Source organism: Microtus ochrogaster, chromosome 6 (assembly GCF_000317375.1).
Source record: "Microtus ochrogaster isolate Prairie Vole_2 chromosome 6, MicOch1.0, whole genome shotgun sequence".
Classification (NCBI taxonomy): Eukaryota; Metazoa; Chordata; class Mammalia; order Rodentia; family Cricetidae; genus Microtus; species Microtus ochrogaster.
The window spans coordinates 75,798,001-75,817,987 of NC_022013.1; the positions used below are offsets into that span (position 1 = coordinate 75,798,001).

At 47.3% G+C, this 19,987-nt stretch overlaps 1 protein-coding gene and 1 non-coding gene across 2 annotated transcripts in view; one reads left to right on the forward strand and one right to left on the reverse strand.

Moving 5' to 3' along the window:
• Positions 1-19,987, forward strand: part of Ptpn14 (protein tyrosine phosphatase, non-receptor type 14) — a 137,796-nt gene that overhangs the window by 2,753 nt on the left and 115,056 nt on the right. The window lies entirely within an intron of this gene.
• Positions 14,837-14,943, reverse strand: LOC113456238. Its single transcript, XR_003377089.1, has one exon. It is a non-coding gene; the product is annotated as a U6 spliceosomal RNA (small nuclear RNA).

Consider the following 19,987-nt stretch of genomic DNA (forward strand, 5'->3'; position numbering starts at 1 on the left):
CTGCGTTGTGCATGTGTCTTGTCCGTTTTTGAAGAAGCATTTGGTCACATTCTTGCATTTGAACTACTCATTGCTTGGTTACCTAGTGCTGTGTGTGGTTTTCAAGTCCATCCTGGGCCTTGGAACACTGCTAGGCACTTGGTTGGAGGTAAGGCAGGAGAAAAGATAAGATGAAATACTTAATTAGCCAATTAAGGAAGGAGGGAAACAGACACCAACGCTTCAGTAGGGATGAAGTGTGTCTGAGATGAGCTTTCTGATCTCCGAGACACTGAGTAAATGGATTTAATTTGCCCTCCTCCTCTTCAGAAGGGCTGATTGAATGGTCCCAGGAACGGGCGGGGCTAATAGCTGCTACCGCTTGTGGAGTGTGTGTGTGTTTGATTGAAATACAGCTAGACTTGAATTCCAACTCTGCCATTTAAAATTTCCTTCACCTCTATTTACATTGCGTGTATGTGTGTGGGCATGCCTGTGGAAGTCTGGGTTGGGTCTTTTTTCACTGTTTGGGTCCCAGGGATCAAACTCTGTCAAGGTTGGAGGCCAGCATCCTCCCACTGAACCATCCCGCCAGCCAGCACGGCTCTGCTGTCAGCTTCTTCATCTGCAAGGGGCAGCTCGCCAGGGCATCTCTCCGACTTTGGTGTGATGCTGTATAGTGTACAGTCTGAAAGACCAAGGCAGGATGGTGTCTGTGTGTTGGCGGCCTCGTACGTGGCCGTGAATGTGTTCTTTGTTAACTCAGCAGCCTGAATTCACATGTGTGCCAACATACACATAAGCTTTGTTCTTGACTTTGCTTTAGACTATTGGCTCACAGCAAACATGCGGGCTGGCAGCTGCATGTAGCCCTTCACGCTGAAGGAGGTCCACAGTACCCCAGGCGGTAGGAAGTACCCCAGGAAGAAGGCAGGGAAAAGACCTCGTTTGTCTGCTCTTCTCCGTGACAAGGGCCTAGTGTGTTGTGCAGGGTCTTTGCATTTCGAATACGGAGATCCGGTTAATTAAAGGATGTCGGGATCACTGCCTGTGTTTAGCAAGGGTGCAGAAACTAGCTGCTCACAAAGGCGTTCCTCGGCAGCCTTCAGCTCTGTCTTTGAAGCCCCAACACAGAGTCAGCTTACGCTAGAACAAGGCCGGCCACAGGTGGCTTGAATTTTGATGTTGCCTTTCATCCAAGAACCCTGAAGTATTTGGCAAACATGAACTCATTGATCTTCCTATCAACTTCCTGGGAGGAAGCCCGTGAAGAAAGGGACTCAGGCATCGTCAGGAGGACAGGTGTGTCCTTAGCGCAGTATGGATTGTGACCACAAAGATCTGGGTAAATTCCCCACCTGCGGAATTGCGTGCAGGCTGGGAAGGGTCAGGAGGACAAAGCCCAGAAAAATGTTTCACCAAGATTTTTATGGTTGGGAGGAGAAAGGAAATTTATTCTTCTTAGACCTACAGTGCCTTTTTGCATGTACACATGAAAATGTGTTATTCACAGTTCTGAATTAAAGGATGTTATGAGAAGCTTGTGTGTGCATGTGAGGTTGGCTGAGTCTGAGGTGGGTTATAAATGGGGTATTGATTTCGCAGCCCTTCCCTCCCCTCCCCTCCTCTTCCCTTCCCTCCCCTTCTCTTCCCTTCCTTTCCCTTCCCTGCATTTCTTACTTTCCCTATCTGCCATGCGTTTGTTTGTGGTGGTCATTAGTACATCAGCCTTACATATGAAGTTTGATATGTGATAGTTTAGGTTCATCCTCAGGCAGTAAAATTAGACCCATGTCAATACTGCTTCCTGAGCCTAGTCCCTCAGCCTGACAGGGGACCTTTGTAGTCAGAGGTCTTGTATTGTAGCTGGCTACCCCACCATTGCTTGCTGTCTTCCGACAGGGAGAAAGGATGCTGGTGAGGAAGAAAGCAGAAAGGGGTAGTGCCTGGTGGCGCAGCCTCTTACAGCTAGTAAATTACCATTTGGGGGAGCTGGGGGATGGCTCAGTGGTTAAGAACACTTGCCGCTCTTGCAGAGGACCTGGGTTTTTAGCACTCATGGCTGGTGGCTCACAACCCTCTGTGAATGTCAGCGTCCAAGGACCAGACACCCTCTTCTGACTTCTGTGTCATGCCCATACGGATGAGCGTATACACACATGTACATAGAAGTAAAATAAATCTTAAAATACCTTCTTTACTGTTGTAACATTTGCGTTCTTAGTGTGTAGCTGCAGTCCTGACTTCGGGAGCCTTTTGGGGGACCACTGCCTATCTACTTACAGCAGATTCCACCTGTGGGTCGTGACCCCTTTGGGGGTCAAATGACCTTTTCACAGGGGTCGCCTAAGACCATCAGAAAACACAGATATTACTATTCAAAAGAGTAGCAAAATTACAGTTATGAAGTAGCAATGAAATTAAATTTTGGTTGGTTGGGGGTCACCACCACATGAGGAATTGTGTTAAAGGGTCGTAGCATTGGGATAGCAGAGAAGCTCTGATTTATAGGGATTTTAGCTCAGAGAAATGTTATTCATTATTGAGAATTATTGGGAGCTCCTCAGCTCTATGGTCTGCGTGAAGATGTTTTGCGTCTACACAGTATATTTTAACTTACGTATTCTAAATTTCCATTTTAGAAGTTCCTTTCTTTCGCTATCTTTTTTTCCATACACCTTTCCTCCGTTAGCTGAGGCAATAAATCTGAAACCCTAGAGGGTACTAATCAGCTGGGGGCTTCTGAAAACATGGAAATTCCTGTACCATCCCCCTTGCTCTCCTCGGCTTTGGGGTGAGCTTGAGAATTTCCTTTTCCAGGAGCTCCTGTGTGTTGCTGCCGCCTCCCGTTTCCTGAATAACTGCACTCTGAGAATGACTGAGCAAAGATCTAACCTGCCCTGGTCCTCAGGCTTGCTGTGGTAGTCTCTCACTTGTTCACTCGTGTATGCGTGTGCGCGTGTGCGCTTGTACATGTGTGTGCACACATATGTATACATACATATATGTGTATGTAATCTATATGTATGCATGTAAAATATTATATATGTCATACTTTATGCTTGCTTGTCTCCTGACATGCCATTCTTAGCACTGAAATTAACCCTTTCCCTCAAACTTCCTGTCACAAGCCACAGTCACTAGTCGTGGCCTTCGAGCTGGCCTCTTTAGCGTACTTCCAGCTTGCTCTTCGCTTTGTCCCTTCGCGGTAGCGTGTCCCAAGACTGTTAAGAGCCGTCTCTCACATGTTCTCCAACTATTGTTTCAGGACTGGGGGAAGCATAATAAAAAGTTTTTATTTAGGTACTAAAGCCGTCGGCATCTCATTGCTCTTGTGGCTGGCAAAGCTTCTCTCCCAGGGCCGCCTTCCCACCTCATCCGCTGCTTTGCCCTCTTTCCACAGTGGCACTCCCGCCCTCCCCTGCGCCGGGCTTACTTCCTGTCCTTGCCCAGAGTGCCCTGTTCCCTGTCTGCCTGCCTAGCCTGTCGGCTAAGCCCACCTTCCTGCTGCTGGTCCTCTCCTCTCTGGGGACCAGGCGTGTGGAGTAGGTATATCCCAGGTTGTAGCTCAGACTGACAGCAAACACACAGCCCTTGGGCCTCAGCCTCTCCAGTACTGGGGATGTTTATCTTTGACTCTGTGCTCTGGAAAGTTCCATCTAATGTACACTCAGTTTACTGGTTTGTCAGCCCTCCCAGGCCTATCCCTCCTGGACCCTCTCAGAAGAGATCGATCTCTGTGTGGAGACTTCCGAGGAGCAGCTGGAGCAATGCTGCTGTTAGTGCCGGTTTGCAGACGAGGAATTAAATTAATTTCTAAAAAGGTATTAGACACTCAGTGAATGAACGCCTTTTTGAGATGCAGACCTGAGGCTTAGGAGTACATTCTGCTTTGGAATTTATTGCTTATTCTCTAATGAGCAGCCATAGTCCTAGGACAAATACATCTTGTTAATGACTGTAAACAATTAGAATTTAATTTTTGAAAGGCTTATTTATATTATTTTATATGTCTCAGTGTTTTGACTGCATGTTTGTATGTATACCACATGCATGCCAGGTGCCCACGGAGATCAGAAGAGGGCATCAGATCCCCAGAAACTGGAGTTACTGGTGGCTGTTAGATACCATGTGGGTGCTGGGAATCGAACCCAGGTTCTCTACTAGAGCAACCATTGCTCTAAACCATTGAGCTATCTTTTTTAACCCCCCCAAAAGATTAAACATATCTGTGTTCCTATACACATTTTTGATGTGGGAGGGTCTTCTGTTTTGTGTTGATTTCATTGGTTAATCAAGAAACTGCCTTGACCATTTGATAGGCCAGCCCTTAGGTGGGTGGAGTAGACAGAACAGAATGCTGGGAAGAAGGGAAGTTAGACAGATGCCATGCCTCTCCTCTCCAGGGCAGACGCGATGGAGCCAGCCGCCAGGTCAGACATGCTGAATCTTTCCCGATAAGCCACCACCTCGTGGTGCTACACAAATTATTAGAAATGGGTTAATCAAGATGTGAGAACTAGCCAATAAGAGGCTAGAACTAATGGGCCAAGCAGTGTTTAAATGAATACAGTTTGTGTGTTGTTATTTCGGGGCATAAGCTAGCCAGGCGGCTGGGAGCTGGGTGGCAGGAAGTGGCCCACCGCTCCTTCTACACATTTTATTTATTTATTTATTTGTGGAAATAAATCACACCTGTAAGATACCATCCAAAGTTGATAATAATATTTTTTTCTTTGCATGTTAGTGTGTATGTACTCTGTGTATGTATGTATGTTTGTGTGTGTGTGTGTGTGTGTGTGTGTGTATGTGTGTGTATGCACAGGTGTGTGTATGTTTCTGAGAGGCTCAACTTTATGTGGGAAGGTTTCCTCAATAGCATGGAAGCGGGAACATTCAGCCGAAACCAGAACTCAACAGTCTGCCATTCTAGCAAATCATCTTGCTCCAGGGATCCTTGTCTGTCTGTGGGCATGCTGGCATTGGATGGGCTGACACGCCCACCGGGCATCTGCATGGGTGCTAAGGATCTGAACTCAGGGCCGCAGACTTGCTGGACCATGCTTTATGCGCCTCCAGCCCTAAGGGTTGTGTCCCTAAGGTTCTGCCTTGCCCCGATTCTTCAGAAGCATGACCGCGTTTGCTCTCCTTTTCGACCCTTGCAGATGCGGTGACTGGGAATATGCCGCAGACAAGTCACAGTTTAGGAGCGCTAGAGAATCAAGGCCGGCTGAGTGGTTTTTGCAGGTGATCTCAGAACTCCGTATCCCTCCTGTTCACTGTTGCCCTGCACCTCGTGCAAGGAGGACAGGCCACTAGCACCCTTCAGCGCTCAGCTCTAGATTCGCGTGCACACACGCACACATGCGGAGCTCAGAGGAACATCCTTCGAGCACCTTCTACACTTTGTTTGAGGCAGGGTTTCTTACTGGCCTGAAACTTGACCAAGTAGGCTACACTGGCTGTGAAGTTCTGTGGGTCCTTTCATCTCCCCTTATCACCCCGCCATCTATGGGACACACTTGGCTTTTTACCTATGCTCAAGGGTTCAAATCTAGCTCCTCATGCTTTATCCAAGTGGTCTGTTTTCCCTACCTTAGCTATTAGTTTGATTTTACTTGTTTGTTTTTGAGACGGGGTCTCTCTATGTAGTGCTGGCTGGCCTGGAACTAGCCATATAGGCCAGGCTGACTTCAAATAATAGAGATCTGCCAGCCTCTGCCTGTTGAATGCTGGGCTCAGAGGTGTGTGTCACTGCATGGACTATTAGTTATTAGCTTTAATTAAAGGGTGACAGGCTTGCCTTCCTGCTCATGACCAAAGCAGCTTGCTTTCCTTACAGAACTGAGATAGGTGGTGACGACATCTGGGCATGTCCCCAGGTCACAAGATCAGCTCTTGCCGTTATTTCTGTTCCCAGAGAGAAAGGGGTTAAAGGAAAGTCATGAGTCACCTATAGATGGTGTTCGCTCCTCTGAATCCAACCTCAGACAGACACCTCCCTCCAGTGCTTCAGATTTATAGCCCACTGGGCCTGGGCCTCTGTCAGGCAGCAGGTGTTTCCTGAACTGACTCAATATTTCCCACTGACGGTCATGCTGTTTCCTTGCTTCTGCATCCTAACCCGTTCTATGCCTGCCCAAGCGGTCTCCTGGGGCCCTCAAACACCACTTTCCCTGTGCCGGGTCAGGCCTCCCTGCCCTTGTGTTCTTGGCTGTGGCTTTTACCCCCTGATGTTTGGGTCTCCCTTGTCAGGCTCTCCACCCCATCAGCCAGCTCTCAGCTGCCTGGGAACTGAGCCTACCTCAGTCCCTCCCAGGATGGCCTTTCTCCTGCTGTTGACACCTGCAGCCAGCTGCTCACCAGACCTGCCCGTACCAGCCCTTGCGTTATCGTAGGCCTTCGGTGAGGACGGCCATCAGAGCATCCTGTTGTGTCCGGGAAATGTTCTCCTGTGGCCGCTCATGGTCTGCAGAGCCCTTCTAAGACAGTTCTGACAGTCTCACTCCTCCACTTAAACCTTTCCTGCTGGGTTGTGAGGCGTGGGCATCCAGCTGTGGAGAAGGCTTTAAAGGGACACACAAGGGTGAGCATCAGGCATGGGTAGTGGACATTGGCACAGAAATGTGCTATTGTTTCCCAAGTAAATAGTTACTTTGAACATCCCAGGAGCTGAGGGGATGGCTCAGTGAGTAAAAGGTTTGCAGCCCAAACATGCGTTTGAATCCCCAGCACCCACATAGAAAGCCAGACTCGATAGTGTGCACACCTGTAATTAATGCTGGGGCTGGAGGGTGGAGACAGGAGGATTACTCCGACTCTGAACAGCCAGTCTAGACTCTGACTAAACATAAGGAGAAAGAAGAGAAGGGATGCTAACCTCAGTCCTCCGCAGGCAAGTGTACATGTGTATGTACTTGGGCACCTGCGTGCACATGAACACACACACACAAACGTGCTTACACCATACATTTACACATTCATACAAACATGTGCTTAAACCATATGTTTACACACACACACACACACACACACACACACACACACACACACCAGTTGGCAGAATGATCCAAGCTGTCTAGCAATTGATCTTTCCCAGCTGCCTCGGCTGGCCTCAGCCTCCAGGCTCCCTGTCACCCTCCTCCAGATATTTCCCTTGGCTGAAAGGATGTTGATTTGACTGATGATTTTACTGTGACTTCTCCTTTGAATCTCTTCTCATTCGTATATATCATATATAGAGAGAATATATATGAATATATATGATATATATTCACATTTTTTCCTTTTATCAGATCATGTAGTAAGTTACTTGGAAATAGGTGTTTTTCTAATGTTGTCAATCTTCCTGGAATGAACTTAACTTTACACACACACACACACACACAAGATTTGTTAGGGTGACATATAGGCTTGTTCTAGCTAGTTGAACAATGACTGTCTACCAATGGGAGGTTCGAGAATCTACTAGTTCAGTTCACAAGGCTGGATGTCTCAGCTGGTCATTCAGTGTATGCTAGAATCCCAAAAAAGTAGGCTGCCATGCTGGTGAAGACTGAGAGCAAGCCAGCAGAGAGCTTCCTCCACATCTCTTACGTAGACTTCCAGCAGAAGAGGTGGTCCAGATTTAAGGTAGATCTTCCCACCTCAGAAGACCTGGATTAAAAGTGAGCCTTCCCATTTCAGAGGATTTAACCAATAAAAACTTCCTCACAGGTGTACCCAGCTGCTTGGGTTTTAGATAATTTCAGATGTGGTCAAGTTGACAACCAAGAATTGCGTCACACCCATTAACCCGAGAGAATCGTAAGAAGATGGAATGGCTATTGTCCTTTTGCTTCCTCGCCTTGCCCCTTAACGCTGGGGAGTATATTCTGGTCTCTGTGGAAGGGTCTGTGAGTGTGGAGTAGTACACCTGGTTGAGGAGCAGAGCATCCTGAACTGCGCAGTGACTTCTGCCACCCGTCTCTCTGCTCTGAGATGGAGATGGCGGAGATCCTTCACAGAGGTGACTTCTGCCACCCCTGCCACCCCCCCTCCTCTGCTCTGGAATGGAGAGGTCGGAGGTCCATCACAGCAGTGACTTCTGCCACCTCTCTCTCTGCTCTGGGATGGAGAGGTGGGAGGTTCTTCACAGCACTTCTAGGCTTCAGTTTGCTTGGGTCCGATAGTCTCCCCAGGTCTAGTAGTCAGAACGAAGGAGGATGATAGTGCATTAGGTTTATGAAGGGTGTACTTGCCTGACAGCGGGGTCAATGGGGACAGTTCAAGCCAAGAGATTTCACTGAAGACTCTGGGAGACAACATTGTCTCCGACATGGGAAGATAGGGATCCTTGGGGTATATTTGCTCTCAGTGTTCTCTTTGTAACATCATGGAGGTCACATTCCTAGCAGCCCTGTCCTGCGTTGGAGCTTCAGAGGGTGAGAGGGGACAGATGCACAAACGGAAAGCGGATGTAGATAATGACAAGCAGCCAGTCTGATGGCACTTGAGACACCCTGCAGAGCCACATGCAAGGACTCTGTCTAGCACTCTGAGTGGCTTGTTTCCTTGATCTTGACATTGCCCTGTGAACTAAGGATGTCACCGGGCTGTTACAGAACGACCTAGAGAGGCTAAGTGGCTTGTGGCAGAGGCTGCAAACACTATCCAAACACTGGTTCTGTACAACACCACTCGGCGCGGGGAGACTAGTTGGAGAGCTGGGTGGGAATCTGGGCATGAATCCAGAACTTGTGTTTGTAGACGCTGAGGTGGCTGAGGTTTCTGAGTATCGTGTTACAGGGAATGATATCACAGTAGGTAGAGTTAGTCCTAGCACTGTAAAAGGTTAAGATTTTGGAAACAATAGGATATGTATCGAATAGTGTAACAAGTAATGGTAGACGGACAGCTGCTTGGAAGGGTGTGGATGCTCAGGTACTAATAGGTACTGTGAGTGATAGCCTATGTTTAAAATGACTAAGGGAAGGAAAGGGAACAATTGTACCTAATGGCTCTTAAGGACCAAAGAGAAACATTACCTAGAACCATCCATCGCTGCCCTATCGGTCACTGAGGGACTGCCAGGAACTAGTGCTCTTGACAGCACGATTAGATTCCATCTTGGGTTAAGGGAAGGCAGTATAGTTAGGAGCCATCCTCTCCATCAGATTAGTTGTACCGACTTGTAGGTGCTCCCTGAGGTTTGCCTGTTGATGTCCCCCCCCCCAGGAGGGGTAGGAAGGGTCACTGGACCCTCAGCTGGGATTCCAGCTGCTCCCTCCTGCACTTCCCAGGCTGCTGTCTGCGGTTCTGCCCTAAGAGCATGTGGAAGTGTCAGAGTGTACAAGTCTCTGGACCGTTACACTCGAGGAAGACTCCAGTGTGCTGCCATGGAGACCTTGTTATCCACCCCAGGGTAAGACTTTCCAGGCTGCAGTTGCTTTGGGGCTACCCCAGGGCTCCCCAGATTGAGTCCTAGTGGAGTTATTTTCTGGTTTCTCACTGGTGCCCCTTTGAAGGGAAAAGTAGACATTTATTTGAGTCTCTCCAGGAAACGAGCTCTTGGCATAGCCAGCAGGATTATGACAAAGTCAAGGATGAGACTGACAACTGAAGCTGGACTGATGTGAGTGAATTCCAATGTGTTCCTCCTTCCCCACGTGGCGCCATGGCGATAGTTGTTTGCATCCTACCTGGGTCATGAGACGTGTACCTGAGGTTGAACCATTGGGATGTGGAGAGACTTGGAGGTGGATGGGAGATTCCAGGGTGGCCATTTATTCCCCCTGTACAGAGTGTCATTCCTGCTTGATGAATGGGGTTCACTGCATTAGGTGGAAACCCCTATGAGTGGTTGATGGTTTAGAACAAATATTATGGTCCCTGAAAGCAGTACGTAAGGATGAGAGGGTCGGTAAGCTGCCGTAGAGGCTGCCTGGCCGCTGCTAACGTGTAATGAGATGTGTAACTGAGCCCGAGATGGCTGCTGAGGGGCATTGCAACAATAAAGGGACATTCTGGACATGCGACTGATGGCCTCCAACACAGCTTCCGATCTGAGAAGGAAAGGAGATAACAGGCAGAGGAGATGGAGGAGTTGGCTTGCCCCTTCTTCCAGTTGGAGATGACCCGCTTTGTGCCTCTGAAAGAAGGGCCGGTGCAGATGCCAGAGGCTCTTCCACTGAAGTAGTCCTGGGTACCATGTTTCTTCAGTGTTGTCTCTGTTGCTGAGTTCCGAGGCCTGGGACCCTTGCTTGGAATGTGAGGGAAAAGGCTTTGAGATCACTTTCTCAAGGTTGCTGTTACAGCCTCACTGCTTGTCATGGGACGGTAGCCTGAGACCTTGTTATCTTGCTTGTCTTCTGTTTAAAAAAAAAATGTTTCACTAGATAGATGTATAATGCTACTTCTGAGTGTTTTGCGGATTTGGAAGCCAGCTTGAGAGATGTACAGATGCATCTAAAGGAACGAGCATGGGTACAGAGCGGGGCGCAGCTGTGGAATTCTTGGCAGCATTGCGATTGGATAGAGCACAGATGATAATCCGTCAAGGTGACTGGGAATATTCTTGGCAGCATTGCGATTGGATAGAGCACAGATGATATCCGTCAAGGTGACTGGGAATATTCTGAAGTTGCATCTGGCTGTAAATGAGAACCCGGTACCCAGGAGGGGATTGCCGCCCTGTAAGGTGTTGGCCAGGGAGGCCATGAAAGACACTACAATGATGAAGGCTGTTGCTGTCTTGGTTGTGTGCCAGGACTAGATGCTAAGACATAGCATGCTTTGGTCTGGCTACTGCTCACCCATGCTCTGTAAGCAAGCCCAGTGTATTTATTGGTTCCCCAGGTTGTCTGGGCACTTGATTGGTCTCCTAGGTGATTTTATTTTAAGATCCTGTCACGTGGGTAATGATTGTCGACCATCACACTCGTCCCTTAAAGCATGGCAGTGAGGACTGTTCACATGTTTTCTAGTTTGTTGTAGGAGGCCACTTGTTCATTTCTTGACTGCCCAGACTGCTGGAATAATCACCCAGAAGCTGTATTAATTACAACACTGCTTGGACTATTAGCTTATGCATATTTCTAGCTCACTCTTATCTCTTAAATTAACTCATTTCTATTATTTTATATTTTACCACAAGGGCTTGTGGCCTACCGGAAAGATTCTAGGATTAAAGGCGTGTGCCACCACTGCCCAGCATAACTCTGCCTTCTTTCTCACAGCATTCAGTTTAGTTTTCCTGCCAAGCTCTATTTCTGCTAAGCCACTGGCCAAAACAGTTTTATTCATTAACCAACAAGAGCATCACATAGACAGAAGGACTTCCCACACCACTAGTTCTTGTTGAATTATCTTTAGGGTAAATGTCCATGAGCAATATTGGTATGAGCGGCTAAACGAGCCCTGAGTCTTACAGACGGAATGGGGTTCAGTCTCTGACTGTGAAGGCGAAGGTGCTTCCCACCATTTGTGATCACTGATGATCTTTCTGACCGGTTGTTTTTTGATGACCCAACAGCACTTGATGACGTAGATGTAGTCTGTCCCAGCCCGTAGTTTCTCTGACCCCTTGCTTTCACGTTTGCAGGTAGTGAGTGGGTTGTTTTCCTTTGCTCCCAGGGTGGGGTTTGAACCAAGAACGTTTCCGTGTGAGGGAAGCACTCACCACTGAGCTTCAGCCGCCTTTGTGGTCTGATGCAGACATTGTCGAACCCTCTGCCAGGTACTCAAAGGCAGAACGGGCCATTCGCTAGCTTGACCTTTGCCCTAGCCTCGCCCTTTCCCTGTGTCCACCGCTCTTTCCATCATTTGAAGCAGAAAAATCTTCCCATCTAAAAGTCTGAGCACAGATGTTACTACGCCGTCCAGGCTGGTCTTAGACTCCTGGGCTGGAGCCATCTTCTCACCTCGGCCTCCTTAGTATCCGGGAATAAGTCTATGCTGCTACTGTCCTATATGTATAGCATAGATGTAAAATTGCTAAAAAAAAAAAAAAAAAACCAAACCCATATTCACAGCCAGGCTGTGATGGCACAAACCTTTAATCCCAGTGCTTGAGAGGCAGAGGCAGGAAGATCTCGGTGCGTTCAAGGCCAACCTGGTCTGTACATCGAGTTCCAGGACAGCCAGGACGGTAACACAGAGAAACCCTGTCTCAGAAAAACACAAAACAAAATAAAAACAAAACCCATATTTACAAATGATGGTGTTCAGTGGGGATTAAAAAAGTGCATATATACACGCACACACACATACATACACACACATACTGTATATGTGTATTATATACATGTTGTTGATGGAAAGAAACGCATAAGACATCGGATCATACTCAATTTCTCGTGCCTGCTGACTCGCCATACATAGATATTACTGATATTTTCTGATTTTTGTATTTCTACAATTCCTTTTTCTATAAAAAAAAATACTAGCTAGTCTATAGCTTGACACATTTCAGTGACAAGTTACCGTCATCAAAACTGTTTTTGTTTGGTTGGTTGGTTTTGGTTTTTTGTCCTGGTAACAAAATGGGTTCCAGCGTCTGGTGATTGACATTTATTTATTCTCTGTGCTCCATGAGTGCTGTAGGTAGGCTGCAGCCCTAGACTTGATGGGGCTTAGCTCTGTAGAGAAGTTATAAACAGAGCCATGTAGGACGGCACCTGCCTGGGCTGTGTCTTTTCCTTGCCTCACCCACCCAACAGTGTGGTGTAAACCATGTCTTTCGTTTGTGTGTTTTGAGATGGATCTTGACTAGCCCAGGCTGGCCTCCTACTTGCTATGTTGTAGATGACTTTGAACTTCTGATCTTCCTTCTTCCGCCTCTGGCGGTCTGGGACTGCAGGCCTGGTTTACACAGTACTGGGGATTGCACCTAGAGCTTCCTGCACGCGAGGCAAAGCACTCTGGCAGCTGAGCCACATCCCGGCCAGGAATCACGTGGATAGTGTAGAGCTGCTGTGCAGAGTACAAGTGTCCTGCCCGCTCACATCTCATCAGGCAGACTATATCACATGCTAACACACCAGTCTTTCCAGACAAGCCACAGGGAACGTAGGATGGGCAGGATGGAAACAAACCTGGGTATCAGTGACTCCATCTTGTATTTTACTGTAATTGAACTATTCTCTCGGAGCCCAGTGTTGGGAGTTTGTCTAGGCTCAACAGTTGTAAATAGGGTAGCTTGTAAACACCATGGAGCAAATGACATTTACTTTACTTGGAGTATGTTCTCCTAGGGTACGGCTTCCAAAGAAGACTCTGGGTCAGAGGACAAGCCTTGTGGATCTTGTTACATGGACAGACGGCTCCCTGGGGCACTGCCAGCTTAAGGTGCCACTATTAATATTTGAGCGTGTAGCCTTCCCAGTTCCTGCTGGCGCTGGGTTTTGCAATTACTAATTGCTTGTGAGATTTTTAGAAAGGTTGATATGTTTTTGTTGAGTTGAACAAAATGATGATTTAACTTTGCTTCCTGGTTTCTGAAAGTCTTTATAAACACTTCTCATTCTTTTTCTTTGTCTCCTTGGCATCATACATTTTTCTCAATAACTATTTTTTTTGTAGTTGATTTTTCTGGGTCTTTGAGGTAGTGTTTAATGTATCTCAGGCTGACAGAAACTTTATTTGTAGCCTAAGATGACCTTGAACTGTTGACCCGCCAGTGTCCACCTCTGGAGTGCTGGGATTACAAGAGCGCACCACACTAATGGCTTTGGTAACTGTTCCTTAAAACACATCTAGTTTTTGTTTGTTTGTTTTGTGTTTTTTTTTTCAAGACAGGGTCTTTCTGTGTAGCCCTGACTGTCCTGGAACTCTCTTTGGAGAACAGGCTGAGCTTAAACTCCCAGAGATCCGCCTGCCTTTGCCTCCCAAGTGCTGGGATTAATGGCGTGCACCACCATTGTCCAGCCTAGTCCTTATTCTTATATAAAAACAGAGCAGCGGGAAAACAAAACTGAGACATTTTTGACTGAGAAAGTTTTGTAATCTCACGGAACAGGGTAAAGGGCACACACACTCTCAGCGCTCGGAATGTGTTGCATGGTTGCATCCTGAGAGAGAAGGTTGGTTGCTCTCTGGGCTGGCGTTTGACTCCAGGGCTTCAGGATTTGCCTGTTGCTTTGTGGTTTACACATGGCCAAAAATACTACGTACAAACCAAGAGTGGCCTTCCTACAGTGTTTGTCCAAACTGTAAATGATCTCATTTTATTACTGACTGTGTCCTCTCCCTCGGTTTATTTTACAAGTCTCACTTTCCTGTCACTGTCCTTGTCTTTCACTTAGGAACAGTGGTGTCTAAACAAATCTATAAACTCCGAGACTCTGCCAAGGAGGCAAGACCACTTTCAGGGCAGACCACGCCTTTGTGGTGATTGGCAGAACTGGCTCTGAGTGTGTGCGTGTTCATCTGTCCGTCCATCCCTACATGTGTGGGCATGTGCTTGCACATGCCTGTGTTCATGTGGAGGTGAGGTGAACATGGAGTCTGGAACTCATGCAGATCTTTCACCTGTTACAGAACTACAAACACCTCCCGCCTCGTTTCACAAAGCAATGCCAAACCTCCTCAGAACTCGGGAATCCGTTCTCTTTTTTGAGACTCGGCCTAGGGAAAGCTTGGAGCTGTGTTCCATCTCTATGGGAAGTGGCCTGGGTTTATTTGGGTGGTCGTGGTTGCCGCCTGTTGGATGGTAGCTGTGACCATCAGGAGTGTAAATGTTGGAACATGGATAAGGGCTGAAGAAAAGGTTCACGTGTCTTGCTGTGAGACCTTTGTAGTTCAGTTTCTGCTGTGGGTTTTAATTTAATTTCATTTTGGGTAAGTCTTCCTGAGACTCCGGTTTTTTTTTTTTTTTTTTTTAAATATGGAACGCTTCACGAATTTGCGTGTCATCCTTGCGCAGGGGCCATGCTAATCTTCTCTGTATCGTTCCAATTTTAGTATATGTGCTGCCGAAGCGAGCACGACTCCAGTTGTTTTGTGTTTTGTTTTTCATAACCTACAACATATCGACTGATAATCTTGTGTCTGGGCATGTGTGTGAGCGTGTGTGGAAGTGCACACTTGTGTGTTCTGGAGATTATTAAACCCAGTGCGTCACACACGGTACCACTGAGCTATATCCCCAGTCATAGAACATGTTGGAAGAATTCTCTTTGTCCTATTACCCCCTCCCCAATACCTTTGTTTGAATTAGTTTTTAAGTTTTATTTTTGAGATGATAGTAGAATTACATTTTCCCTTCTCTTTCCTCCTCCCAACCGTCTCATACGCCCTTCTGTGTGTCTGTGTCTGTGTCTGTTGTGTACTGAAACCAAGGTTTTCAGTCCCAAGCATGTGCTCTGTTAAATTGGGCTAAGATGAATCCAGCCACTTTGGACATGTGCTTGCAGGAGCGGGTTGAGTTTTTGTGAGACCGAACCATGCCCGCTGTTGCCCCACAGTGTGGGGACGAGCTGTCCTCTGTCACACAGAGCACAAGCCCTGCTCCCGACACCCAGAAGCTATTTCGTTTCAGCATATGATTGAGGTCGTGACTCAGTTTCCTTCGGCTGATGTAGTTAATCTTGTAGAATGGGATTCCTGGCTGCGTATTTCTGTGAAAACTCACTTGAATTTCATTCTTGAAATTTATGAACTCTGCAGTTGAATTAGTGGTCAGAGCAAAGGAAACACTTCTTGTGTTTCTCTTAGAGAAAGAAAAAAAGAAAACTGGTTCTTGGATTGTTGTTTTTTTTCTTGTTCGGGGAACGGTTCGAGCAGGAAACCTAAACAAGAGATAGAAATTTGGTTTTGGACTGCTCTAGGTGGCGCACGCCTTTGATCTCAGCACTTGGGAGGCAGAGGCAGGTGGATCTCTATGAGTTTGAAGTCAGTCTGATCTACAGAATGAGTTCCAGGACAGCCAGGGCTACACAGAGAAATCCTGTCTCAAAATCCACGTGAGTCCCCAAATTGTATTGTGCTAGTAGTTTCCTGTGACCTCTGACCCTTATGAAAAATGAGACTATCATAACGTTATACTTATGGCGGCATTAACACTGGGCTGGGGATGTAGCTGAAGTCAGTCCTCCACAGCACATGTGCTGGGCATGGTGGCAGTCTCTGCCCTTGGGAGGCTGAAGCAGGAGGCTCAGAAGTTCAAGGTCCTCCTCCCTTATGAGCTGTGTGGGACAATCTTTTGGTGCACTGTGAAGATGTGTCTTTGCCTTAGCTGTCGTCTATTGATATAATAAAGAGCTGAATGGCCAATAGTTAGGCAGGAGAGAGTAGGTGGGACTTTCCGGGAAAGAGGGGAACTCTGGGAAGAAGAGAGGTGAGAGACCACAGTGAAACATGGAGGAGGTTGGACATATGAAATGGAAAAAAGGTAACAAGCCACGTGGTAAAACGTAGATTAATAGGAGCAGGTTAATTAAGTTGTAAGAGCCAGTTGGAAATAAGCCCAAACTAAAGGCCAAGCGGTCATAGTTAATAATAAGTCATTATTTGGGGGCTGCAGGCCAAGGACGTCTGACAGTTAGCTACATGAGTTCCTGTCCCCTCTGCCCCAGTAAACCCTGCAAATCTTGCGGGGGGGGGCTGGTATTTTTAATTTACCCTTGCTTTTTTAGTCTTGTGAGGGGCAGCACCGATACTGTAGAGCTCAGTACGCATTCTTGGGCTGCATGCACTGCCTCTGTGCCTCTCTGGAGGGTCCTTTGTCTCCTTTGAGGACTTGCAGTGTCTTCAGGGTTTTCGATTTCCTGACACCCACAGGGGCAGACTTCTTACAGTACACATCTTACATTAATTTCTTTTGAGAATTCCATAACTTATTTTGAAATAAGTTGAGGTGTGTGTGTGTGTGTGTGTTCTGGACTGGAAGTTTCCAGTGTGAAGACAGAGCGATTGACAGAGCAGAGAGAAGGAAGAAGCTTGGGAGAGAAGTGAATGACTTCCCGGAGGAGCTTCCACTGAAATGGGGGTGGCTGTTGGGGGGAAGTGTGTCCGGGAAGAGCGATTTCCCAAGATACCTGTTATCTGTCTTTTGACCCCAGGATAGAGGTAGTATATCCTTACCCAGAATGCTTGGGACAGGAAAGGGTTTCCAATTGGAGGGTTTCTTGATTGTGGAGTGCTTGCACAGACTACCAGTTGAATGCCCCTAATGTAGAAATCTAAATTAAAAAAAAAATATTCCAATGGCTTTGCCTTTGGCAGCTCTATTCTTCCCGTCATCATATCCTGAGGGCCAGGCTGGGGAGCTCTCTGCTTGTGTCCAGTGTTAGGAAGGCCGTGTGGCGTTAGGACGTGCAGCTCCGTTTTCAAGATGTCATCCAGCTGAAGACGATGTCATTTGCATTCAAGAGTCTGTCAAGCCAAGACCGAGAGAGAGATCAAGGAAACAGCGGGAGGGTTGCGAGAGCTCAGACACCGAGACACCACTGGGATCTGTAGGAGACTAGGTAGTGGCACGGATTGCACGCCAAGGATGTACGGAAAAGCGTAAGATGAGAGAAGGGAGACCTCCAGATGCCGGTCCAAGGACCGGCCTGTGACAGTTTCTTCTCTTTGTCCCCTTGACACAGCATCGTTGCCTGGAAAGGGTTCTCTATGAGGGATTGTCTAGATCAGGTTGGCCTGTGGATGTGTCTGGGCAGGGGCAGGATTTTTAATCAAGGAGACCTCACCTTGATTTATTATGCAAGGTAATGTGGGCATCACCATTCCCTAGGCTTTGGTCCCAATTTGTGTAAGTGCAGGAACTGAGCTGAGTGGCAGACCTCATGGATGCGTGGATTCTCTCCTGATCTTGGCTGTGGATGCAAACGCGTCCAGTTCCACCAAAATGGAGCACACCCAAGAACCGAGAGCTAGTTAAGCCTTACCTCTCTGCTGGGGCGAGCCTGTGTGTAGCAATGGCACGGTTGCCCAGATACAGCTTCTCAGGCTCCCGTCCTTGGGGTTCCTATCTCAATTTGAAGTCAGCGCCTGGCCAGGGGTGCATCTTGCAGATCTACAGCTCCTCTGGCCCTTCTTTCCCCACCCAGTCTCAGCTTACTGGCCTTTGTAGGTGTAATTTCTGTGTCCTTAGCTCTAGGAGCTACCAAGGATGAGGTTGCAGATTAGGTCATTAGAAATACCTTGGTGTTTATCTTCACACTTGGTTGCTGTTGCTCACAGCAAAACTTTCACTGTTTTGCTTTCCGCTGCTTCTCCTCTCTCATCTTCATTTTTTACTTTCCCTGTCCAGTGTTTAAAATAGCTGAGGGTCAGCCGACTGCGCGCGTCTAAGCAACCTTCACTTCCCACCCACTGGCGCAGGCTCAAGGAATGTGGGCTTTTATTTATTTATTTATTAAATGCTGGTTTCAGCTAAATGTACTTAGGAGGGCATTTGCTTCAGAACCTATCATAATGGACTGCTTGGATATATACCCTTTAGTCCAGACCTCCCAGCCTACATATGCGTCACTTTGAGAACACAGGTGCTTGCTTGAATTAGCAGTTTGTTACATGAGCTGTTTTCCAGTATATTTTTGAAACACGAGTGTGGTGTAGATGCTTCTTACTGCACAGATGAGACCTGTTTCAGATTTTGGATTTAGAAATATGTACACAGACTGATTGTCAACAAAGCACCCCTAAGCCAAGCATTCAGTATCCAGACTGAAACCAGCCCTCGTGGGTTGCAGGTTTCCAGAGTACTGGAACTACTTTTTGAATCTTTAGGGTAACAGATGAATGACAGGAAACAGTTTCCTCTTGTGAGGAGATGATCTAAGCATCTTGCAGGTTAAAGAGAAATAGAAAGCATGTCTTGCATCATGATTTAGTGGATTTAGTGAGCAATGGGCTTCCACTGTGGCTGGTTCCACCCACTGCTGACCTGCCTGCCCAGTGCGGTGGGATGGGGAGGAAGCTTTTCTCACCCTTTAAAGCATTTACCATGTGTGTGTGTGTGCGTGCGTGTGTGTGTGTGTGTGTGTGTGTGTGTGTAGTCCTGTGGCTACTGTGGATTGATTTTTATTTATAAAAAGCTATGAAAGTAGTTGGGTGGGGGGGGTGTAGTGGTGCACACCTTTAATCCCAGCAGTCGGGAAGCAGAGGCAGGTGGATCTCTCTGAGTTTCTCTGAGTTTGAGGCCAGCCTGGTCAACAGAGCTAGGTCCAGGACAGCCAGAGCTGTCTAAAAAAAAAAAAAAAAAACAGTAAAGGAAACCAGGAAGTGGAATGGTGGCCTCATAACACTAGTATGGAGGGATGTGGAGGCAGGATAATCAGAAATTCAAGGTCATCCTTGACCTCAAAGTGAGTTTGGGGCCAGCCTGGGCTACATAACACCTTATTTAAAAAATAAAAGCAAGAAAAGTGTTCTGTCCTTTTAAAGAGACGCTGGACTGGGACTTTCTGCAGACTGTTTGTGACATTCTTGCTCTCAGCCTGTGTAACCTGCAGGCAGAGGGCAGACGCTGTGGCATTCCAGGGACCTGATGAAGTGTTCAGGGCGGCGTGCGAGGCATGCTCCAGAGTCAAGTGTGGACCCGGAGAGCTGCAGACTCATGGCACCTGCCAGCAGCCTGCTGCGGGGTGCAGGTTGGCAGCCGTGGGGTTGAGGTGGATTTGATGGAAAATGCCATTGAACCCATTCTGTTCTCACCTGAGGTGGAACCCTTTTGCCCAGTGGTTCTCAACCTTCCTAACGCTGTGACCCTTTAATAAGTCCCTCATGTTGTGGTGTCCCCCAACCGTAGAATTATTTCATCAGTACTTTATAACTATAACTTTCTACTGTTATGAACTATAATGTAGATATCTGATAGGCGACCCCTGAAGCTGTCATGACCCACAGGTTGAGGACCACTGTTTTTCCACTGAACTCTGTATTTTTTTAAAGTTAGTGTATAAAATGATGGGTTTCCTTGTGATGGTTCATATCTAGATAGCCACATAGCTGTTCACGTTCACACCCCCATTCATGAGTCCCTTCTCTCTCTCCCTCCCTCCCTCCCTCCCTCCCTCCCTCC